Below are 24,290 nucleotides of genomic sequence, written 5' to 3' on the forward strand. Positions count from 1 at the left end.
GAAGGTAGAGATAAAAAAAAAAAAAGACAATCGAATATTTATTTGAATAGTATTTAGAGTCCTAAATCCCTTCCTTGCCTCAGCTCTGTGGATTGCTGCCATGTCAATTCTCACCCGAGCAGAAGTCTAGGGTCTTATTCTCTGGAGAAGTCTCCGAACTGGCAGATGCCAGGCACATACTCTAACTCTAATCCTAACCCTAGCCCTAACACTAACCTTAAACCTAATCCCTGGAGAGGTCACCAAACTGTAGCTAAAGAGGCATATACTCCATGCTGGCAATAACAACCCGACAACTTACCTTGGCCCTAACCCCAAGTAGGTGGGGAAAAAAAGATAAAAGAAAAAATATTTAGTATATATGTGCCATGGAATATTACTCAGCCATAAAAAAGAATGAAATCTTGCCATTTGCAAGGACACGGATGGAGCTAGAGAGTATTATGCTAAGCAAAGTAAGGCAGTCACAGAAAGAAAAATGTCCTATGATTTTCTTCATATGCGGAATTTAAGATATAAAACAAGAGCAAAGAAAAAAAGAAAGAGAGAGAGAGGCAAACCTGGAAGCTGAATCTCAACTCCAGAGAACTGATGGTTACCAGAGGCGAGGTGGATGGGGGGATGGGTGAAATAGGTCATAGGAATTAAGGAGGGCACAGGCTGTGATGAGCATAGGGTGTTGTATTAAAGTGTCAAATCTGACACCTGGGTGGCTCAGCTGGTTAAGCAACTGCCTTCGGCTCAGGTCGTAATCCCGGAGTCCAGGATCGAGTCCCTCATTGGGCTCCAGTACCGCATCAGGCTCCCAGCTCCACAGGGAGTCTTTCTCCCCTCTCATGCTCTCTCCTACTGCCTCTCTCTCAAATAAAAATCTTTAAAAAAATAAATAAAATATAAAGTGTCAAATCACTATACTGCACACCTGAAACTAATATTACATGGTATATTAACTGGAATTTAAATAAACATGAAGAAAAAAATAAGGCAGCTCTTTCAGGCATTAATCTATTATTATTAATTATATTAATTAATAATATTAATATATTGTTATTAGATTATGTAAAATCTCCTTGTTATGTAGATACTCACCTGCAGCTTCTTTGTTTTTGGTTTTGGTCTAATTAAAAAGCAGTTAACAGGGAGGAAACTGCTAATACACAGAGCTGGCAAGGAATTCTTAGATCCTTCTAGGTCTGACTCGTATTTCTGACTTATTACTGGAATAGACACCACTCATTTTCTGGAGGTGGACTCTGATAATCACTGCCTTGATTCTATATGCTCAGAAATCTCATTCTAAGAATTTGCCCCAGTGGGCAAATTGAAAGCGGCCCACAGACTGCAGGAAAACACTCACAAGTCAACATGTACATCATTTCTTAAATTCATGCCACTATTCTAACAATTCAAAGTGTTCCTTCATTTGAAATGTATCGCTGGGACTCAACCATACCCCCACGCCACTGTGCTCCCTGCTGAGGATGCAAATTTCTCAAGGACACACATATGGTCCCTGCCATTACATTTTCACATTCTTGTGGGAGAAGCTTACATTCCTGTGAGAGATACGTATGGAGAAAAAGGGAGAGGATGCACAATAGGACAAAAAAATCCTGGAGTCCTGGAGTCCCCCCCAAAAAACCAAGCATGCGACCTAAGAAGTCTGAGCCACAAATGTTGTGGAAAGAGTGCTCGACACTCAGAGAACCGCATGTGCAAGAGCCCAGAATGAAATAGACTAAGATGCATTCTGGAAACCAGAAGATTATGGATGAATGCAGAATGTGGGGTCTGGGAGAAGGGTGACAAATGATGTAGCTGGAAAGGTCGGTGGGTGCCAAACCATGAAATATAAAGGTTTTTGAGTCTTATCCTAAGGGCAATGGGGAAATTGCGATGTCTTTTAAATTTTATTCTCATCGAAGTGCTATTTATACACAATTACGTATTTGACTGATGGGTGAGCTTGTTTGAGAAGCGATGATCAAGGGCACCCACACCTTCTTCCCCAGTACTATTCCAAGGAGCAACCTCTTCTACCCAGTTCTTCTTTTAGGCCACTTGATGGCCCCCAGTTCCAAATAAAATGCTGATGTCTTGATGACTCAAGCTATTTATTTTTCCTTTCCACAATTTTTGGCAATCATATTATTTTTACAAATTTAAATACAGAATCAGTATCCCCTTGTCCTGCTTGTAAGATGAATCTATGAATGCTTCTACACCTCCCTCCATCTTCACATTCCTTTTTACGTCTTTCCCCTTTGGCCACCTAACTTTTTTTTTTTTTTTTTTAAGTATTACTGCAATCTCATGAACATCTACATTCTAATTTGAAAATCAGCATAAATTTACACAGACTGAAATGCACAGACACTAAGTGTACAACTGCATATGTGTTAGCCAATGTGCACAGTACTATAATCAACATGCCAATCAAGATATAGAACTTTTCATTTTCCTGGAAAGTTCTGTCACTTCCCCTCACTGTGTAGTCAATTCTCAACCCCCACAGACAACCCCTCTTCTGATTTGCTATCACCCAGATCAAATCTACCTATTTCAGAAAATTCATAAAAGTGGAATCATATAAATTGTACTACTCTTTCACTTAATATGAAGTTGTTAGAGACATCCATGTTTATATATGTATCAGAACTTTATTTAAAAAAAGAACTTCATTTTTTCTACATTGCTAAATAGTATTCTCTTGTATAAACATGTAACAATTTGTCCATTCTGTTGTGGTTTTTTCCCAGTTTTCAGCTATTTAACCTACTATAAGCATGTCTAACTTTCCACTTCTTCTGAATAAATACCTTGAATTAGTTATAGGCTAAGTATATGATAAATAAGACCAAGTGATAATAGATTCCCACAGATCTAAATTCCCATTTATTATAATAAGAATGAAAAAATTATTAACTTTAAGGATTTATATATACATCAATGCTTTGTGAATCCAAAACTGTTGAATTTCACTTGAAGATTAAATCTGAACAATTCTGTCTAATATTGCAATGTAAGAGTCATCAAGAAAATTACTCCTTTGGTATCACCAAAGGAAAAAATCTTAGTACAAGGAAATTTTCAAAACCAACTATGTAACAGTATCAATAGTTCTTCAAAATCTAGAGAATCCTATTCACACTGCATTTAATGGGAAAAAAGAGCTTTGAAGGTATGGTGAGAAATGCACGAAGAAAGTAGGCTAAAAAAGTAAAAAATAACCCACTTTGCTTCCTAAAAATCTAAGCCCATTGGAAAATCTCTTACATACCTCTCCTGAGGCATTTAAGTAGCTTAGCAAAGAGTCCTCTAGTTTTTGCTCTAGAATACAAACTATAGCCTTGTGTTAGAAAAAGCAAATAAAAATCCTCTCTATCCCAGTTATAGGTGGGAACAAAACAGAAGGAAGGCCCAGTTGACATTGTTATACAATACTGATGGAACAAAAATAAAAAGCAGAGAATCAATCTTAGACACAGACACTGCTAAGAATAGATATTGGGGGACACCTTGGTGGCTCAGGGGGTTAAGCATCTGCCTTCGGCTCAGGTCATGATCCCAGGATCCCGGGATTGAGCCCCTCACCATCGGGCTCCTGGCTCAGCAGGAAGCCTGCTTCTCCTTCTCCTACTCACCTTGCTTGCATTCTCTCTCTAGCTGTCTCTCTCTCTCTGTCAAATAAATAAATAAAATCTTAAAAAAAAAAAAGAATAGATATTGGACCTAGAGAAAACCAAGGGGTATACTGGCTGATGAAAAAAACATGAGTCAGTCACAGCAGAAAATAACGGATGAGTGGCTGGGGATGTTTGAAGGCAAAAGGGGATTTTAGAAATTATTATCCACATAGCCAAACAAATAATTAAATATTATTTTAATCCAATTTTCTCAAGCTAATATAAATAAAATATGATTTTTATTATAGTGAAAAATGAACTATAAGCAAAGTCATAAAAATTATTTAAATCTCCTAAACTAATTTAAACTTATTTAATTGGAGCATCTTCCTTAGCCAGAGCTCTTAACACTGCTACATCTACTCTTGAAAGTAACACTGAAAGCACGTACTTTCACACATGATGAATCTTAATCTGGAAATATGTATCAACTCTTTTGGTTATCTTTTCATAAAATATATTTTGAGATTATGGAAAATTTTTAAAATAACACAAATTTTAGTACCAGAAAAAGGGAATAAACATAGAAGAATAATTATTAAAATACAATTAATTAATGAAGTGACTGCATGGGAAAGGAAACAGTGTAACACCTTCAACTATAATACGATTTTTTTCTATAAACAGTTTTATCTTAGCCTAACCAGAAATTTCTTCTCATTCGAAAGGCAAAAGCACAAAATCTCTGAATCTAGTTTTATTCTTTCCTTTATAAAATTTTATATCACTTAAAATGGCATATAGTAAGAGGAGTAATTCTGGCATAGATTATTATACTTTTATCTCAGTCCAAAACAAACACATAAAAAAGTTCAACTAGGCAGGTGGGCTTCTATCTATATATTAGCTGCATTATTAGCTACTGTGAAATACCTTGTGATCATTCCAGCCAACTGATGCTAATTAACAGTGAAACTAAGTTCCTTTGAGTCAAATGTATAACCTGCCAAGAAATTTTCCCCCAAAGAAAGACCCGAGTTGTCCATACAGTAGCTACTAGCCACATGTGGCTACTAAGTACTTGGAAAGAGGCTAGTGCAACAGAGGAGCTGAATATTTTTAATTTAATTGAAATAGGAATTTCAATTAAATTAAAAATATGAAATGAAACTAGAATTATAAAATACATACTGGATTTTGAAGATTGAGAATAAGAAATGCTAAAGAGCTCACTGATACTTTCTCATAATCCTTACAAATTGAAATGATTTTTCTTTAGCACATTGGACTAAATAAAATGTATTATTAAAATAATTTCAGGGCACGTGGATAGCTCAGTTAAGCGTCTAACTCTTGATTTCAGCTCAGGTCATGACCTCAGGGTTGTGTGATAAGGTCGTGCTCTGAGCGGGATGGGGAGCCTGGTTAAAATGTTCTCTCTCCCTCTCCCTCTGCACCCTCCCCCAACTGCACACAAGCATGTGTACACACTCTCTCTCAGTAAATAAATAAATACTTAAATACAATAATTTCACCTGTTTCTTTCTTAAATGTTGCCACTAAATATTTAAAATTATGTTGTGGCCCATGTTGCATTTTTCACAGACAGCTCTTGTTTAGACTCTTTGTAAGAAAATAAAAACTGAGTACCTGGTTCTGATAGGTTTTAAAAGCTATGCATTTGTTTGACTTTATTCAAATTAAAATGCACAATGATCAAGCCTAAAATTTGAGGGGACTAACAGGTTGGTTCTGACACTTTATTAATTAGGTGTAATTCCAAGCTTAGACTTCACAGACATCAGGAAAAATCAAATTCAAAACACTTAAAATGTGTCTTCAAACAAAAACACATAGACTATAAAATGGAAAGAATCCAGTTGTTCGACTTTAAAAATAAATATAGGAAATATTTAGGAATGTAGATGGTAAGGCAAGATTCTGGGCTAGCAAACCAGTTCAGTTATCATTTAGAGATTAGAAAGAAATTAAATTACACCATAGGAACACACTAAATTACAGAGGATTTGATTTAAAACAACTCAAATTTAATCAGAATTCCAATCACTAGCAGAAAGAGTTGGCTGAATCCACTTTCTTGAAAAAGTAATTACAAATAATATATACTGATGGAGCCAAACAATTGTATTTAATGAAACATAAGGTATTTTCATATAGAAATTTTTTTACACTTTTAGATAAGTAAATAATAATTTGCACAGCTAAAAAAGAGAGGCAAATAATGCAATTTTATCTTAGTAACCGTACAAAGATAAGTGAAATGTATTCTAGTGTTAAGGCACTAACAAATATTAGAATTTTGGAAGGTGAACCACATAATCAAGGACATTTACCTGACACGTACTGGAAGGGAAATCACACCAATTTTAAAATATTTTGCTAAAATTTTAATTAAGACAATTTATGTATTATAAATATTTTATCCCAAAATATGTAAATTGTTCTACTCAATAGATATTTGTATTTTTGAACATGTGAAACATAAATCCTAAAAATACCAACAGTGACTGTGAATCCAACTTTTTAACGTATTTGGTAGGTTTACCTCAATGACTCAATGAAGTAATATACACAAATCTGCACGTTTATGGCACAGTAAGCATCCAATAAAGTGTATTTTTCCCAATAAACGTGAAATGTATACATTAAAAACAAAGGCAAATTCAGCCAAATAAATATAGAAAAATTAAACAACTTATTCAGGACTTTCCTTTTCATTTACGTAATTTTAAAAAGACAGCTGTACATTCTGTTTTCTTTCTTCTCTCAAAGTATTCAAACCATAGCTTTTTTTCTCCCACATGAGTTTACTGCCATACTTAGGTCATAATTCCCAGATGATTCTCAATTTTTTTTAAGGTATAGGCTCATCCTTCACTATGAAATGTATTAAACTTAATATTATGGAAAAACAAACTGCTGAATTAAAGGATAGCAGGAAGTTCTTCTGACCAAAGAACGATTCTAGAATTTGGGGCAAAGAAGACTGACAATAAAATTGACAAAAGTTGCAGGTATCCACGAACTCTTTATAAAGTTATGATGTCAGTACTTTCATATGACCTCCATCTCGCTATATATAAGTAGGTCCTTGTTTGGTTATTTCTTATCCCTATTATCAGTAACTTTACAAAATTTATTTACATCTGTTTTGCTTTTAATTTTTTCATGTGATAGAGGCTTTTATTCTCTCTTCAAAGGAAAATATGGCCAAAATTACATTCTTATTTCTGATTCCTCAGAGGAAGTATTTTTACTTGCAATATAAACAAGTTACATTAAATAACTGAGGCATTTACCGAGTCCTTAAAATAAGGGTCAACATTTTTATATATTCTCATATAACTCTTAGGATATCTCTGCAAGTCTTGAAGCATTTCTGAGAAGGTTACTATTATTCATGCACCTTTTTAACACTTCAGGAAATTAAAGTTCAAAGAGGTTATTACTTAACTTATCCCAAAACATATAGACTCTGTATTCCTTAGATTCTAAGATGGGTCTGCTCTACTTTGATGCATTCCTGAAACTGGAATCCTACTTATAATCAGTGGCGTCTTCATTTGATGAAGTTCAGTCAGTAATGAGGATTATGGAAGGGATTTGGACTTTGATTTGTCCAAGGCAAAACCCTCTGTTCTCCTACAGAATGGCATTACAACAGTGTACAACATTACAACACTATAAATTTCAAAGCCTGACCACATTTTCATTTTCCTATTGAGCACTGAAATCAACCCACTGAAATATAAAAAATAAATCAATACAATAAATTTTTGTTGTTGTTGTTTTTTAGTTTTTAAAGATTTATTTATTTACTTTACAGAGAAAGAGAAAGGGGGAAAGAGCACAAGCAGGAGCGCAGAGGGAAAAAGAGAGGGAATCATGAGGCGAGGCCACACATTGTGGAACCCGACGTAGGCCTTGATCTCATGACCATGGGATCACGACCTCAGCTGAAGCAGAGTCGAACGCTCACCCAACTGCCCCTCAGGAGCGCCTACAATAAATACTTAAATAGCACAGTCTACATGTATGACATGAAGACCCCACCTACCTTAAACTAGATGACTCAACTTTCTAAGTAGTGAAATTAATACATAAGTATACCTTAAACATACACTGACTGCAAAACTTATAAACACGACCCTATCAGTAGTAACAAGCAACTCTTCTTCAAATAATCTGATTCCAGGTAACATTCAATATTCCTAATTTGGGGCAATTTTACAGATACGCTGAAACAAGCACTATACTAAAAGTCAAGAATCCCAGCTTTGGGACACCTGAGTGGCTCAGTTGGTTATATGTCTGCCCTCAGCTCAGGTCATGATCCCAGGGTGCTGGGATCGAGTCCCACACTGGGCTCCCTGCTCAGTGTTGAGCTTGCTTCTCCCTCTGCCTGCTGCTCCCCCTGCTTGTGCACACACACTCTCTCTCTGACAAATAAATCAATAAAATCTTAAAAAAAAAAAAAATCCCAGCTTTATACCCCAGCTTTTATATGACTTCGGTTTTATTACTTCGTATTTTTGGACCTAAAATTGTCACATTTTACAACGTAAGGGTTTGAGCCATTATGAAATAGTCTACTTCTAAACCGAAATTATCCATTCTCTAACCCAGATATAAAGAAGAAAAAGAAGGGTAAGAAAAAGAATGTAATTGTCCCAACAGAAATTATCCAAGAGGGTTTCTGAAGGGATAGCCTGGAAGGCAGCAGAAGAAATTCTTGCTCCCTAGTGGAACACAAAGCATTCATACATAGTGTTCCCAGCCTTGAGTCAATTGAACCTCTTCAAAAAGGTAACGCAGAAGAAGTTCTTTTTCAATATCTGTACCACGGGCTTTCATGAAAGAGTAACTGAAGCAATGAGGGTTTTCACTGCAGGCTACATTTTGATCCGTCTCTGAAATGTCTGTACAGCACAGTCCTTGTGCCACAGATGAGTCATTGCACGCCTTGGGTAGAGTATCTGCAGAACATCATAAAAACAATGATTCACAGTGCATTTTATGCTGCAAATGACTCATTAATTCATTCTTCTAAACATATTAACAGAGGGATCTGTGTATAACGGAAATTATGTATGTTCAACAGAAATATGGAAATACACATATGAAATTCATTTAAAGGAAAAGAAATCTTTCAGGTTATTCACTGGAAAGAGCCTCTCTACCCAAATGGAATAAGCCATAAAATAGAGAGACTTAAATATAAATCTCAGACACGGGAAAGGGAAAAGATCAGGGTCCCAAATTAAAGGTAATGGATGAAAGGAAACCATCAGGCTCAGTCTGGGACACTGTTCCATTGAAAGGGTGAATTTAAAAGATGAGATCAGGCTCTATTGTCAGGAGTCAGGACAATACTCAGAGGCTCAGAAAGGCCAATCTTTCTGGATAGATCTGATGAAGTCTACCAATTAACTCTATAATTTCTTTTAATCTATACATCTAGTCTTATCTCTAAATGTGCTTTCCCCAAATTCTATACCCCAAGGCTTTTACCTCACTTCTTCCTTGACTTTTAATAAAATTCTATTCATCCTTCTCAAGACAGGAACTATTCCACTCCTCAAGAATCTGCCATTCTCTTCATGGACCAAACGACTCTGCAAACTCTCCTCTAATATATCTTGTCTCTTCTACAAAATTGGATCTAGTTTCATTGTTTCATTCATCCACTACAGTGCTTAATCAATACTTTCAAAAAATGAAATAAACTGTTTCCTCCAGGCCTTAAATCACTAAGAAGTGTTTCTGAATGAGATCAGAGGGTCTTTAAGCATATGTAGTGTGCCTGGCATAGAGGAGATTCTCAACAGATATGTGATTGGAAACTACGGGGAGTGAACTTTATAATATAGAAACAGTGACCCAATGTCATTAATAGAATGAATGGAAATGTGAGAGATGAGAGGAGATGGGGGGAACATGAGAATAAATGAGGTTAAAGCCACAAGCAATGGCTTATTCTTATCTATCACTATCTTCTCAAGCACCTGGAAAAAATACCTAGAAACAGATGGAGCAGTTCTTGTGGTACAATTACATTCTGAAAACTATAATGCATTCACTGAACACTGATCCTCTCCCAACAAAAAACAGCATTCATATTGTACATCACTATAATGAGCTACTATACTGCAGTAGCTTGCATTATTTTTCAAAAATACTGCTGCATATATACTCACTTCATGCTGACGTCAGGCTTGAGCATGACTTATTTTGACCAGCAGCATGTGGGAAGAACTGACACAGGTGCAGAAGTTCTTGGATCAATTACAAAGTCCGTGATGGTCATTTTTTTCTCTCTGCATTGAGCTATGCAACATTCAAGATTTAGGCTACACTGAGTCCAGAGTAGAATGATGAGAAGAAAAGCTCCAGATGGCTTGCAGTGGACATGACTTGTAGATTGAGTGCGAAATAAACTTCAGTGGTCTAAGCCACTAAGATTTAGAAGCTGACTGCTAATACACAATACCTAGTTTAACCCAACTCATTACATGTGTGCATACACGTGAGATTACCTAAGCAGTGTATCATGTATAAACACATACACACATAAAACACACACACATATCTATGTATAAACAGGTCTTTCTTGTGCTTTGTTTTTTAGGGGTTTCAGGTCACTAGAGGGGAAGGAGAGGAGTGTCAGTGAAGACAGATTGGTAAGGTTCTTATTTGTCTGCCAAAGAACAAAACTGCTTTTGTTCTGTTTTCTTGCTCAGAAGGGCCTCCTTCCTATGAAACAATAAACATAAATGCCATTTGCTTCTCCTTACTAAGTCAGCCATGTGCTTGTATAGTTCTGGTTCTGATTACCCACCTCTGCATCACTTTCTCTTCCATTCTACTCTACTCTACTCATCTACAGAAAATACTCCATAAAACATAGGTATTATAGAGACAGAGACTACTCGTCATGACTGACTCCAATTATACGGACTTATTTTCCTCTAATCCCTACTTGATATGCATAAATGAGCAGCAGCAAATCAGGCTGAAAAGCAAATAAGAAAAATATTTTGTTACCTATCTACCAAAATTTTTTTGCAATATTATTTTTTGCAAGATTATACTTGATCTATTGCTGGATCACGACCTCCCACAGTGATAAATTTTATGTATCTGTCAGGGCAAAAACTTGCCATCAAAAATCTGTTCTTCACGTTAAGCATCTGTTCTGTATTCATTAAGTACTCTCACCAGTTTTTGTTTATTTCCTTTATCCTGTAGATTTTCCCCTACTCCTTTCCCAAGGTATTCTTAGGTAAAGATACTCTTAGCATGATAAAATACTCTTGATGAATATTTATACTGAATCCTAAGATTAGTAAAAATAAAAACTTATATGCAAACAGCACAGTGCCCAGTACACAGTAGATACTTAATAAGTGGTAGTATGCCTCCCCTTAAAAATTATCAAATCACTGACAAAAGAATACAATTAATCCAAGACAAAATAAAATAGAATCTTAGAGTCTATTTGTTTAATATATTCCCAACCATGGGGCTCGAGTCACTTTATGTTGACAGTACAAGAATGAGTAATGTAGTCACTGGCCACACTGGTATTGATGATACCGTAAGGTCAGCATGAGCATTAAATGAGATAATGCACATGAAGTAGGCAGCAGTTTCAGGCATAAATGCCTCTAATTACTCATGGTGATGACATGGACTTGAGCCGTCACCACAGCTTTAGGATGTGCTTGGACTTCTCTGGTAAGTGAATAGTAATTTTTTCAGAGCAAACCAGTCATCACATAGCATCTACTACCAGGTTAGGTCAAAATAAATAACGGAAATTATAAGCCCAAACTTAGGAACCCCTGTACCAGCATGGGCCAGGAATCGGGTGCCAAAATCTGAGGATTGTTCTTGTCCCAGCATTATCTTTCCTCTCTTCAATCTTCCCCGGCTTTTGGCCCAATCTCAGGGACAGCAAAGACAAACATTCACTGCTTGTCCAAGGAGAGAATGACAGCCAGAGATTGTATTTTCTCCACAATAGTTATACTGGTCTCAACACTCCTCATCAATACAACCCAGGTCCATCACGAGAGTTTAGTCAATCACAGAAAGCTCACGGGAGAACAAGAGCTCTATATGAGGCTCATTTAATAAGTGCCTCCCTCTTTGATGGTAGGAACTAAAGAGGGTATTAATCAAGTTACTTAACTTCTCTTTGCCTTGGTTACTCATCTATAAAATGGACATAATAATGGCACCACCCTTCCAGAGTTGTTATAAGGAATAAATGAGAAAACATCAGCAAACCACAGAGGACAGGGACTCACCTATTTTTAGTCCTCAATAAATATCATTGGTATCATGATTATTATTATCATCATCCACATTGTCATTATGTAAAAGAGCTTGAGGTAATCACTAAAGCCTTTTCATATCTGTTTTTAAGAATACCAACAGGAAGGATACCCTTGGGTATGAGTACACTCATAGCCAAGTGAGAGTTGATAAAACCTTGGATTGTCTCAAGGTGAAACAAAACAATGAAAGGGGTTGGTACAAGTTGATGATGAACCCATAAGTCCCTGTAAGAACAGCAGACTGGTCACCCAGCAGGAGACTGTGAACCACGGTGGCTCTGAAAATTGTTGCATGTCTGTGACCTTCTCTGATGAGTGACAGACCTAAGGAAATAACAGTTGTGATCCCAGGGAGCAATCACGGGGAGCAGTGGACAGGGTCAAGCTAGAAGACTGCAGGTTCTGAGATTTCCACCAAGAAGGCATGACCCACTCTCTAGGGAAAAGGGTTCAGTGTCATTATCCTATAATGTGGCAAAGAGACTGGTGATACTTTATTTTCTTCTCCTTAAAGACAAAACCCATCTCTGATTTGTCATTCTATTCCCCAACAGTTCCTAGTACTTTAATGATACCTGGTACTTTCTCACATAGTAAATGTTCAAAAAAATCTGTTGACTGAAAAATAGTTTGGCTCCAAATATTCTAATTGGTTAAGAAATCTGGAATCACTGGATGATGACTGGTCTGCTTGTAAACTGTAATCAGACTCTAAGATTTTTAAGGGGTTTCTGCCAAATACCACAACTGAACTCCAGCAAATGCTAAAGCAGGGAAGAGACACTGCTGGATCCCACCAACTCAGATCTCCTGGTAACATTATTTGTGGTATAATGAATCATTCCCTCTATAATGCGGTTATTATAATATATATATATGCACTAGTGTCCTTTATTTCTTAACTATCACTCATGTCAGCTGCTCTCTTTTAAAAGATACGACTGAGAAGTCCAATGTGTAATATTCATTTAAATATTTAAAACTTTTCTTTAATATTTGAGGGTACAACTGAGGTCATTTACCTCAGATTTTGGCTGACCTAAAGAAATCTTTACTATAGTAGTCACCCCAAACTTGAATGCTAACCATCTGCCCAGCAGTATATCATTATACTTTTGTTCTTTGAAACCAACGGTCACACTACTCAACTTTTATAAAGTTTAACTGGATATCTATAATGTTCCAGACATTCTACTGGATACTGGAGTTAAAATATACAGTCTTCCTTCTACTTGCTTACAGTTTGAGGGGAGGCAGGAAAAAGTAAGTCAACCATTCTTGATATAAAATAGTGCTATGAGAAAGGTAAAGTGAGAAATAAACCTAAGAGAAACACTTAGATCAGAATGGTTAGAGGATGTAGAAGGCTTTCTAAATGATGGTGTATAAGCTACACTTCAAAGAACAAGTAAAGTTTAGCTTGAGCTGCCCTGTGACCCTCCTTCATAAACATGAATTTGTTATTAAAAAAAAATCAACAAAGCATTTGAAAATCTAGAAGCCATAATTTTAAGGTGTTGTTCCATGGGTATTTTATAACTTATCAGTGTGTAGTTCCATTAATTTGGCAACCAGAGCACACCTCTAAAACTGCAAAGTCAGCAACTATTCAAGAATATGCCATACCTGAATAAGCCAGAGAACTTGGTAAAATTACGGCTTTCAACGACAACTTCATCTAAAGCAATGCTCCTGGGGCACCTGGGAATTAAACATTTGCCTTTGGCTCTGGTCATGATCTCAGGGTCCCAGGGTCTTACTTGGTTTCTCCCTCAGCCTGCTTCTCCCTCTGCCCCTTCCCCTCCCCACCCACCCACCTATACTCTCTTGCTCACTCTCCTTCTCTCTCTCAAATAAATAAATTAAATTTAAAAAATAAAATAAAACAATGCTCCTCAAAGTGAGGGCCACAGATGAGTTTGCTCTGCAAACTTTTTCTGGTCTGCAGCAAAGTGAGGAACCTGAACTAGAATGTAAATCAATGTACTGCATCTTCATTGAGAAAATTGCACTATAAAATGAAATTTACATTTTGGCTCAAGCCAAATTTACATTTTGGCTCAAGCTCCTTACGTTGTCACAGATCAGTGGCAAAGGCTACAGACCACTACTGTGAGTAGCACTGATGTAAATGAAAACCGCCCAAGTATAACTGTTCTCTTTCCCTTGCACGCAGTATCTAATCTAATCTCGTCAGCCAGGGAGAGGAGCACTGCCATTCTGTGTGGGCCACCTTCTCCCACATCTTACACATGTCCCAAATGCAGCCTCTCTGATCACCTCCACCGCGAGTCATGGTGCGGACGCCTCTGACTTCTCCCATCTCAACGTGCTCCTGCCACTCTCTTTCGGTGCCTGACCTGTGCTGGTCTGGCCTCCCGGGCAGCTGGGATGAAACTTCCAAAATCATCAACTGGGTTAGGTTACTCATGGGTTTAACAAATGACTTCAACATTCTCCAAGGACTGCTTTCTTGGCTATCCTGCTACCTCGCTGGCTGCAGCTTCTCAGGCCCCATGCTTTGTCTCCATCCCTTCTGGTTCTCTAAATATTACTCTGTCCTCAAGCAGATCCTCAACTCCCTTCTCTTCTGTATCTACACGCTAATATTGTTCCTCACCCTCAGGCTTATCAAGCTCTGTCACATTATTCACGTTACTGGAATATCTTTTCTTTAAAGCCTTTATATATGTGCTTAACTTGCTGGTTGTCTCCACTGACTAGAATGTGAAGTCTGTGAAAGCAGGGATTTCTTTAGATTTATTCACCACTTGTTGTTGGCTTTTTTTTTCCCCCCAATGTTTGGCAAACGGTAAGCACTCAGTTTATGTACTGAATGAAAAACATGAATGAATAAATGAGTTGGCTTCCAGTTATGGAATGAGTAAGTCATGGGGATAAAAGGGAAAATGGTAAAAAAAAAAAAATACAATAAAATAAGTTTGGAATCCCTGAAATTAATACGGAATAAAAACTACAATCAGTTTAGAATACAGTAAGCTGAAATATATTATACAAAAATAAATGTTTGGAGGTGGGACATGTTCCTATATCAATTCCAATCGGACACTCTTCCATGTCAGGCTATAGGAAAGCTCCAGACGGTGCCTGTGCTTCTGTCACCCAGATGTTGCTCCTCCGTGACTCACACTGTTCTCTACTGGAACAGACCTTTCCTTGCATCAGCGTATGTACTGTCCGTCAGCAACTATATCAAGTGCAAGGGTCATAAATTCAGAATTACCAGTTGGACTGTTGTAGACCTCACTCTCTTCTTTTCTGATTTTCACAAAATTTAAGGAAGCTCCCACATCTTCCAATATACTTTGCCTGCCACTTCTGAATTCTCATTGCCCAGGAACCCCATCTGTTTGCATGTCCCACTGTCTCTTGGCTGAGGCTACAGGTCCCAGCAATCAAGCTTTGCATTCTTCATGGGCATGGCCATGGCAACCGGACGTGCGTCATACCTCACTCCTTCTGGCAGAAAGATGAGCAGACTGAGATCCAAATGAACAGGAAACTCTGCCGCACAAATGTGCGTTTTCCAGCCACTTACCTGTGTGAGACTAGAAATGTCCTATGTAGCTAGAACAGCCCAGAAGGGCTCTGTTCTTTTAGTTATATATGCTTATAGAAACAATAAATGGTAACAACCCAAACACTTGGAAGCAAACCCCAAATTTAAACGTGAATGCTAATCTTTGTGTACTAACAATCTCCTATGGATACAGAAGTAAGAACTATTTTTTGTTTTTGTTTTTTTGGTCTCCAAGGCAATCGTTTATTAAGCCATCAGTTCATTAAAGACAGTACAGCAGAGTTTCATTATCTTCATGCTATCTCCCCTCGTGAAGCATTTTTCTTTTGAAAATGTGATGTTTTCTCCATTATATTACCTGGGAGGGATAAACCTACTTTTCCTATCATAGGAGCACAAGGGATAATAAACACCTCAGTATATTCTGTGATACAATGTAGAAAATCGTTGTTTATTGTATTCCCCCCTCTCAATGGAAGTGAGTTAACCAAAATGCTTCACAGTGTTCTCAGAAACCATTCAGGCCATACCCTGGAAGACAATGTTTTCCAGTCACTGAATTACGCTATGCAGAGCAACTCTTCTTATAGCTTAGTAACCAGGTTCTATTTTTAGCTGAAGGGCTTATCTTGTAACCCTTCTTAGCAGAAATTAATATCCATGAGACAAGCACTGATGTAAGATAAAGTGAGTCTAAATAATGCCCCTGACTCCCCTTGTTTTTCCTTTAGCCACAAACCATCCTAATTTATAGATGTTTCGTGTCTCCCTCTTCATAAAGAATTACGACAAAATAAGCCACTGACTAAACCGCATACCAGAAATGTCATTACAGTTCCTCTGCTTTCCACTTGAGGTTCACAGGACACTTGACATACTCATTGCCATTACCACACTGTGTATCTTTTCTTCCCTGCCTTTAAAAGGAAATGTCTGTAAGAAACTGATACCTAGGATACCAAACGGAATGAAGCTGTGGCAGCATTTTGCATCCAAAATGACTGAGTCATATTTCCTAGCTATTTCACGTCCACATGAGAACATAAATGCCCTTCATTGCTGAGTTACTAGAAATAGAGGATAATTTGTCTTTTATTATTTCTACTGCTCATCTCTCTCATCTTGTTATTCATGTGAGAGACCATTACTGGAGTTGTAATGTCTTCCCTTGTTGAACAACAGACCCTAGAATGCCTCATGCCAAAAGTGAATGTGTAACAAATAAATGGACCCGTGGATTTCAGACGGCGAAGCTGTAAGTAAAAATCAGCGGCTACCGTTTGTCTGTTTGTGTAATGCACGGCAACAGCGCGTCTCCTGTACATGAGAAAAAGTCGGACGCTACTACTTCAGCATGTCGCTGAAAAGATGCAGCGCTGTGTAAAGGAAATGGCAACAGGAGTGGGGAGTTGGCACATTCGTTGGTTTCTCTCGCAAACCCTTCCTGGCTCAGGGAAGCAGAGATGTTCGATTCTTTCACTCACATACCAGATGACGTCTTTGGACCTCTCCCTTCCTGCTGCCACCCGATTGCGGGGCAGTTTATTGGCACCACATGTTTTCATTCTTCGGGTTGAAAGGAACAAATACCTCACTCAAAACAGCTGAAGCGGAAGTAGAAAATAATAGGTTCGTGCAACTGAAATGCTCAGAAACAGCTATTTAGGGTGGTGGGATCAATGGGCTGAAACGTGCCTTTTCCTCTTCTGTTTCTATTTTCCTTGGAGTAGCTTCATTTTCAGGCAGACTTTCTCCATTTGGTGACAAAAATCCATCAGCAGCTGTAGATACAAATTCTAACAGCTTTGTGACCTCCATGAAGAAGAGAGCATCATTTTGGTGTTCTGCCACCAAAATCACAGGGAGTGACTCCTTCCGTCTTGCTGGCTGACATCATATACCTACTCTGGAACAAGCCATTCTGGCTCAAGTTGGGGATACTCTGGCTGACTGAGTCACATGCTCACCCCAAGAGGAAAAGGAACAAAGGAAACAGGTGAGTCCCATATCAGCCATGGAACTGAAAAAGTTGATTCCAGTGGTGGGGGCAGTCCACAAAGAAATGTTGCTCAGACAAAAGACATATATTCGTGGAAACACATTCTCAAAAACAAATAGCACCTGAAACAGAACAAAGCCTTTTGATCCAATGGTTAGGCTCTGAGGCTCTTACTGATATCCTGTGTAAAGATGCCAAATACACAGGAAAAAAAATTGCAACTTTTCTAATCACCTCTTCTGAATAACCTTGTCTCGAGGACATTTCAAAGTACTTTACAATGTACAGTCACCATGTATCCTCTTACGTCTTCTATGTACTAGGTAAAAAGAACCTCAGTACTACTAATAAGCCACGTTAGTACAGGTGGGTGCCAACTGTCTCAGAACACGTTGCCTTAGCTTCATGTGAAACAGTTCAGAAATTGCACAAATGTAGGCACATGGACCCTGGGTTGACACCTTGAAACGGGAAGAATGTTCCTCTTGTTCACGCCCAATGCCTCAGAGTAGCCAAAAACAAAAGTCCAACTAGAATAATACAATGAGCTGGTAGCTAATTCGTTCCATTGGTAACTAATATTATAATGAGCCAGACCTGCTCAATTACTCTGAGGACAAAATTTTGCCATTTTGAAAAGTACACACATGAAATGAAAATTGTATTTTATATTCTCACTCAAATGATAAAAAAGATTGCAAGAATTTTAATTCAAAGTAGTGGCTAAGAGGATCATATAGACATCAGTGTTCAATACTACTATGGCCCATGTTCGTTAATCAAATGGAAAATTCAAAACTTTTCTATAAATTTAAATGTACCAGGGATTACCATCCCTGCAAAGAGCTTTCTTGCAAGCCAATTCAATTACATAGTATCTTCAGCCTTTTATAATGAGGTCCAAATAAACAGGCAAACAATCACAACTAAAATAGCAAGCTGGTATCTAAATTACTTTAATAGCCCCTTTTCTAAAAAGATTGGAAACAATGTAATAGCTTTTATAATGGAAACGTTATGAAGAAGTCTTCAAAGATGCATGACAAAAGCCAGTGGTTTAGAATTCCCCTAGTTCAGAAGTTCAAAGAAACAAGTAATTTTATCCTGGAACTGAAACCAAAAGCTTGCTAGCAGACTTGAAGGAATAGTTGTAATAATGAATATGTATTATGGTACAGGTGTCATATCCACTGTGCTTAAATAGCAGACTTTTTTTTTTTTAATTTCTAGGCATCCTGCTTTTGTTTAATGCTATCTGTTCTCCTGGAAAAGAAATACAGTTACTCTGTATGGAAGGATCATTGATCATGTCACCCCCTGCTTCAAAAACAAAAATCCTCAGTCTGGCCAGGAAGATCCTGCATTGTCTGATGGCCGGCTTATCTTTCCACCTCCACTTTGTCCCATCCTTACCCTTCTCCCAGGCACAGACTTTCATTTCCTCGTATGAGACAAAATGTTTCCTCTGCTAAGAACACTTCTCTACTCCTTGCCTCAACTCCAGCCCCATACAGCTCTTAACCTAGGGAGCCCCCTCTTTTCTTAAGCACAGGTCCCTCTATTCCTCAGCCTTCCTCCCATTCCACCTGCCTGGTCTACGGAGCACCTTCCAGGCACTATAACCAATGCCTTTCCCTCCAACACCCATGAGGGCAGGGAGCATGTTTGCTTTGCCCCTTATTATATTCCACTGTTAAGCTGAGTGCCTGGCACATACTAGGATCCCAAATGTTTGTTAGAAAAATATTCCATTAAAAAAAAAGAAGAAAAATGTTCCATGAAATCGAAGACTAATGTTTCCCTGTAAGTATATTTTTCTCAAAATATATTTTGATTTGGCAGATATCACTGTGATTTGCATTCCTGAGACACATCAGGAAGGTCACAGTAAAAGTATTTTAGTGACTTCAGGAAATTCCTAGATAACTGTCAGGTTATATAGACCAGACATAGATCAATGATAGAAGTTAAACAAAAGCAGATTTTTGCCCCAGAAGAGGCAAAACTTCCTGTCAGGGTTGTGAAAATGAAATAAGCTCCCCTGAGGTATTTAGAGAATCTACACAGAGAATCTACAGATTCTCAAAAATGTACCCTTTGCATTTACAAATTGGCATGAAACTTACTAGAACCAATGCTTCCTACAGAATAGCACAGCTGGCATTTAGCCAATCAAGCACAGATCTGGTAAATTAGAACTCACTCAACAGCTCTGGCTTTCTGGACCACACCCTGAATGGAACTTACTACTCAGATTCCAAGAACGGTTTTAGGTTCTTAACCTTTCTAAGCGCTATGAATCCTTCTGAGAGTCAGTTAAGGCCTGTGACCTCTCTGAAAAATGAGATACACAGGACTATAAAGGAAACAAAATACAATGAAATACAACTGTCAAATTTTAAAAGCATAAACTGTGACATGGTAAACATGTTTTCTTAACTAACTGAATACAAAGATCTAACAGCAGCTCCAATAATAACCACACTTTCAAATAGGGATGAACATAAACGACTTTAAAAAAAAAAAATCTGGGGGCGCCTGGGTGGCTCAGTGGGTTAAGGCCTCCGCCTTCAGCTCAGATTATGATCTCCGGGTCCTGGGATCGAGCCCCGCATCGGGCTCTCTGTTCCACAGGGAGCCTGCTCCTCCTCTCTCTCTGCCTGCCTTTCTGCCTACCTGTGATCTCGGTCTGTCAAATAAATGAAATCTTAAAAAAAAAAAAAAAAATCTGTAGGGGCTCCTGGGTGGCTCAGGTGGTTAAGTGTCCAACTCTTGATCTCAGCTTAGGTCTGGATCTCAGTGTCGTGAGTTCAAGCCCCACGCTGGGCTCCAGTGGCAGATTTCACACTGGGCATGGAGCCTACTTAAAAAAAAAAAAAAAAAATCTGCAAACAACTGTAATGTGATGTGATATTATCTGTGATTTCCACTGGCAAAAAAGTCACAGGTACTGCCAAGGCTTCTGTGTTTTGTGACCTGTACTCTCAATTAAAGGCAATGCTAAATTTCAGTTGGATGTCAGTAACAGTAAAGATGTCATTTTTGTATCTAGTATACAGAGTTCTATCCATGCTTGCAAATTACAGGTTAAAAACCTCCATTTTTGAAGGACATTACATGAATTCTAAAGATCCTTTAGCCTGGAAGAATCTTTGATCAACTTGATATAAGTTTAAGGGAGTGGAAAGGCTATATATATATTTACAGAGGCCTCTGAGTTTCAAAAATAGAATGGTTTATAAATCAGTAGTATTTTATGCATTATAATGAAAAAGAACATGCAGATACTATGTAGGTTTTTTTCTTGCTGAGAAAATCAGGACCTTCAAGTCTCTCCTACCCTTACTATCAACCCCTCCAGGCAACTCCTGTTTTCTCCATAATTCTCTTGATCTACTTCTGAATGTTTGCATTTTCTAAAGTGCTGTGTTTTTCATGAAACATTCATGGCTACTGCTCTAATGGTTACCATCAGTAATTACTGGCACAGGGGTGAGGTCAAGCAACCTTCCTTTTATTTCTTTTTATTGTCAAGTAGAAATTCTGCTCTGTGGAATACTACCACAATCTGTTCATCCATTGCCCAACTGAAGGATATCCTGGTTACTTCCAATATTTGGCAATTCGAATACAGAGGCTACTGATGTTTGCATCCTCTGGGTCTATCCTCAGTCTTAGGCCTTAGTCTGGGCCTTGGGTTGACTTTTCCTCAACATTTCTGCCCCATCTTCCCAGTGTCAACCAAAATATGCTCTTGATCTGTTGCAGATCTCCAGCTGGTATCAGTATGGGACACTGGGCCCAGTGGGGTTTCCGTCCCTCCCCCAGAGGCTTAAGGCTTTTGTATATGAGGGAAGAATCTGGGTTTGTAGGTGAGATTTTGTGCCTGTTCCCAGGGGAAGCCTCTCACCACCTGCACACCTGAGGAACCAAGGGGTTATCTCTCTGGTCCACTTCCTTGCCCCTGAGCTTTCTAGTGAACACTGAGCAGAGGCCCATGGGGGAGAACGTGTGGGGAGTGCATATTCTCCTTGTGCCTGTGCTCCCATTTATTGTCAACTAGACTGCTGGCCTTCACTTGACTTTTAAGGATTCATTTACGATTTTAAATGCTTTCTTCTTCTTCATGTTTTAAATTTTTTTACTATTATTCCTAGTTGTGGTAAAACATGTCTGACGTAAAATTTATCATCCTAACTATTTTTAGGTGTACAGTTCAGAGGCACGAAGGACATTCACACGGTTTCACAACCATCACTACTACCCACCTCCTGTTTAATATCATACCATTTTTTTAAGTTTCAACTACCCAAATTTTTAAAGGAAGCTTGTGTCGTTACTTTATACTAAAATTAGAACTTAGCATAAATAGAGGATAAAATAAAAAAATAAATACTATGAAAACAAAACAGTGTTACTGGACTTCTAAAAGCTTTACATCTGAAGCCTACTCTTCATTAAAAAGGGAGATTTAGGTGTATTAGAGAGGTGTTACAAACTAGCACCAAACTGAAACTTTCTCTTTGCCTTAGTGAGAAACACTGAAAGGGAACAGATTCAAAGTCCTTTCAGTTCAATTCAGTACATATCCATACGCCACCCAAAGTCATTCTGATCCTGCATAAAACCAGTCATCGATCCCACACCTTTAGAAATACTGCTTTAGCCTAAGTCCCCTCCAGTCTTCACATTAACATATTAACTTTAGAGGTTCAGGGCTAGCTCTGCTGGCAAAGACAACCTAGAGGAGGAAAGAGATTAAGGAGAAAAATTACTACCCACTTCCAACCCTATTTTTTAAAATGGTAAAATGAAACAAAGATAGGGATGATACATGAGCAAGGAAATCCTAGAAGACCAGAAGGCTATAAAAGATAGTAGGCATGAATATGGCAGGGCTGATACCAATCAGGTAAGTACCCGGGTAAATGATGCACATACATTTGTAAACCAGACTCTGGTTAAACAACAGGTTCGTTCAACAAATAGTTACCGATCCTCTGCTTTATGACAGATAGCGTGTGGGATTCTGGATTGTTCCTGATCGGTTCCAGAGTAAGCTCTGAAATACGTGTCTGCGTAAGAGCTGGAGACTATGTCTGCCATTTGAACTTCTCCTTCTACCAACATGTAGTACCATACTCAAGGCTCAAGGAACGTTTGGGGTTCACTAAAGCCCTCGGTATTCCTACAAGAGACTCTTCAACATGGAACTGTGGGCAGTTATCTAATCTAGGTGCCCTTACATTCAGAAATCTCTTCTACATCATCATGACAAATATTTACCCAGTTTACGCTGACTGCTTCCAGAGCCATGGCCCTCACTAACTCTCATGGTAGCTCATTCCTCTCTGGAACCCACTAATGTAAGAATGTTTCTGCTCAGAGCGAAAGAAAATGGGCTTCCCTGAAACTTCCAGCCATGGGTCCTAGTCTCTGTATGTGAACAAAGACGGCATCTTTCTTCCTTTCAACATCTGGAGGCTCATATTATATTTATCTTAAAATCCCCTTTGCCAAATTTATGGTCTGCAGTTCAAAAAAACTGTTCTTAAAAGCCAAATTGTTTTCTACCAGTTTTCCACTGGACAGAAGATTATTTAAAAAAGAGTGCCTAATACTTGCCATGATGCTTCAGATAGAGTTTCACTAGAGAGAATGACAGGCTATCACCCTCCTACTCTTCAGACCTAGCTGTGTGCACTGTTGTTTGTTTTACCCACACCGCACTTGTACTAAGTTGGTTAGTGTTCCTCCCAATTTCGTGTCCTCCCTGGAATCTAAGAATCTTACCTTATTTGGAAGTAGAGTCTTAAAAGATGTCATTGCTTATGTTTATTAAGATGGGGTCACAATAGAATAGTAAGGGCCCTTAATCCAACATGACCTGTGTCCTCATTAGAAGACAAGAGACCAGAGTCACACGCAGCGGAGAGTATTTGGTATTGCAGAGAGTGAACGCCGTATGACAATGGAGACAGAGACTGCAATGACGCATCTATAAATCAAGGAACGTCATGGATTCCTGGAAGCATGAGAAGGTAAAAGAAAGGAATGGAACAGAGTCTCCCCGTCAAGTCTTCAAAGACACAATAGCCCCCACCAACTTTGACTCCCGAAATCTATCTTTCAGAACTGTGAGACAGTGGATTTCTGTGGTTTGAAGTCACCCAGTTTGTGGGAACTTGTTAGAGCAGACTTAGGAGAGTAACACAGTATTTTTGTCTTCAACATAGATACTCTGCTTAGATAATATACTCAGGGTTCCCCCCACCTTTTTTACCTTCTAGTAATTCATCACCACTGAAGCACGTTTCTCCATCATGAATCTCTAACGGACATTAGTTCAGTGTGCCTGCCCAGCATCATCTATTTCCATTTCTCTGGTAGCAGCAGATCATTGATTATGTCTTGGGCTAATTCCTTGGGCTCATTAAACACAGTTGTCAGTGGACTATCAATCAAGATGTCTTGTTCTTTCCCAGAACATACTCTCACTCTCTCTCTCTCTCTCTCTCTCTCCCCCGCCTGCTGGGAATCCTGACCCGTGACCATAGCGACACAAAGATGGAAAAGAGCTAGAGTTGGTTCATCCCAGTAGTGGGCTATCCTTTCCAAGGTCTTGTTTCTCAGCATTTCCTTCAGTTCCATGAACTCTTCCATCAACTACCCAAGGAATTCCTTTCTGCTTAAATTAACCAGAGTCAGTTCGATTTAACTTAGTTAGGGAACACTGATAAATTAGAAAACTGAAGCTCTGG

The 24,290-nt window shown here is 38.4% G+C and overlaps 1 protein-coding gene across 2 annotated transcripts in view; it reads right to left on the reverse strand.

Moving 5' to 3' along the window:
* Window positions 1-24,290, reverse strand: part of OXR1 (oxidation resistance 1) — a 444,696-nt gene that overhangs the window by 405,159 nt on the left and 15,247 nt on the right. Inside the window, exon 1 of one of the 2 annotated variants that reach the window (XM_032858479.1) lies at window positions 22,523-22,537. The exons of the other annotated variant lie outside the window; for it this stretch is intronic. The gene's annotated coding sequence lies outside the window, so the exon portion shown is untranslated. Of the gene's footprint in view, window positions 1-22,522; window positions 22,538-24,290 lie in introns of those variants that run through there. 2 annotated transcript variants of the gene reach the window in all.

Source organism: Lontra canadensis, unplaced genomic scaffold (assembly GCF_010015895.1).
Source record: "Lontra canadensis isolate GAN:19392208 unplaced genomic scaffold, GSC_riverotter_1.0 scaffold15, whole genome shotgun sequence".
Taxonomy (NCBI): domain Eukaryota; kingdom Metazoa; phylum Chordata; class Mammalia; order Carnivora; family Mustelidae; genus Lontra; species Lontra canadensis.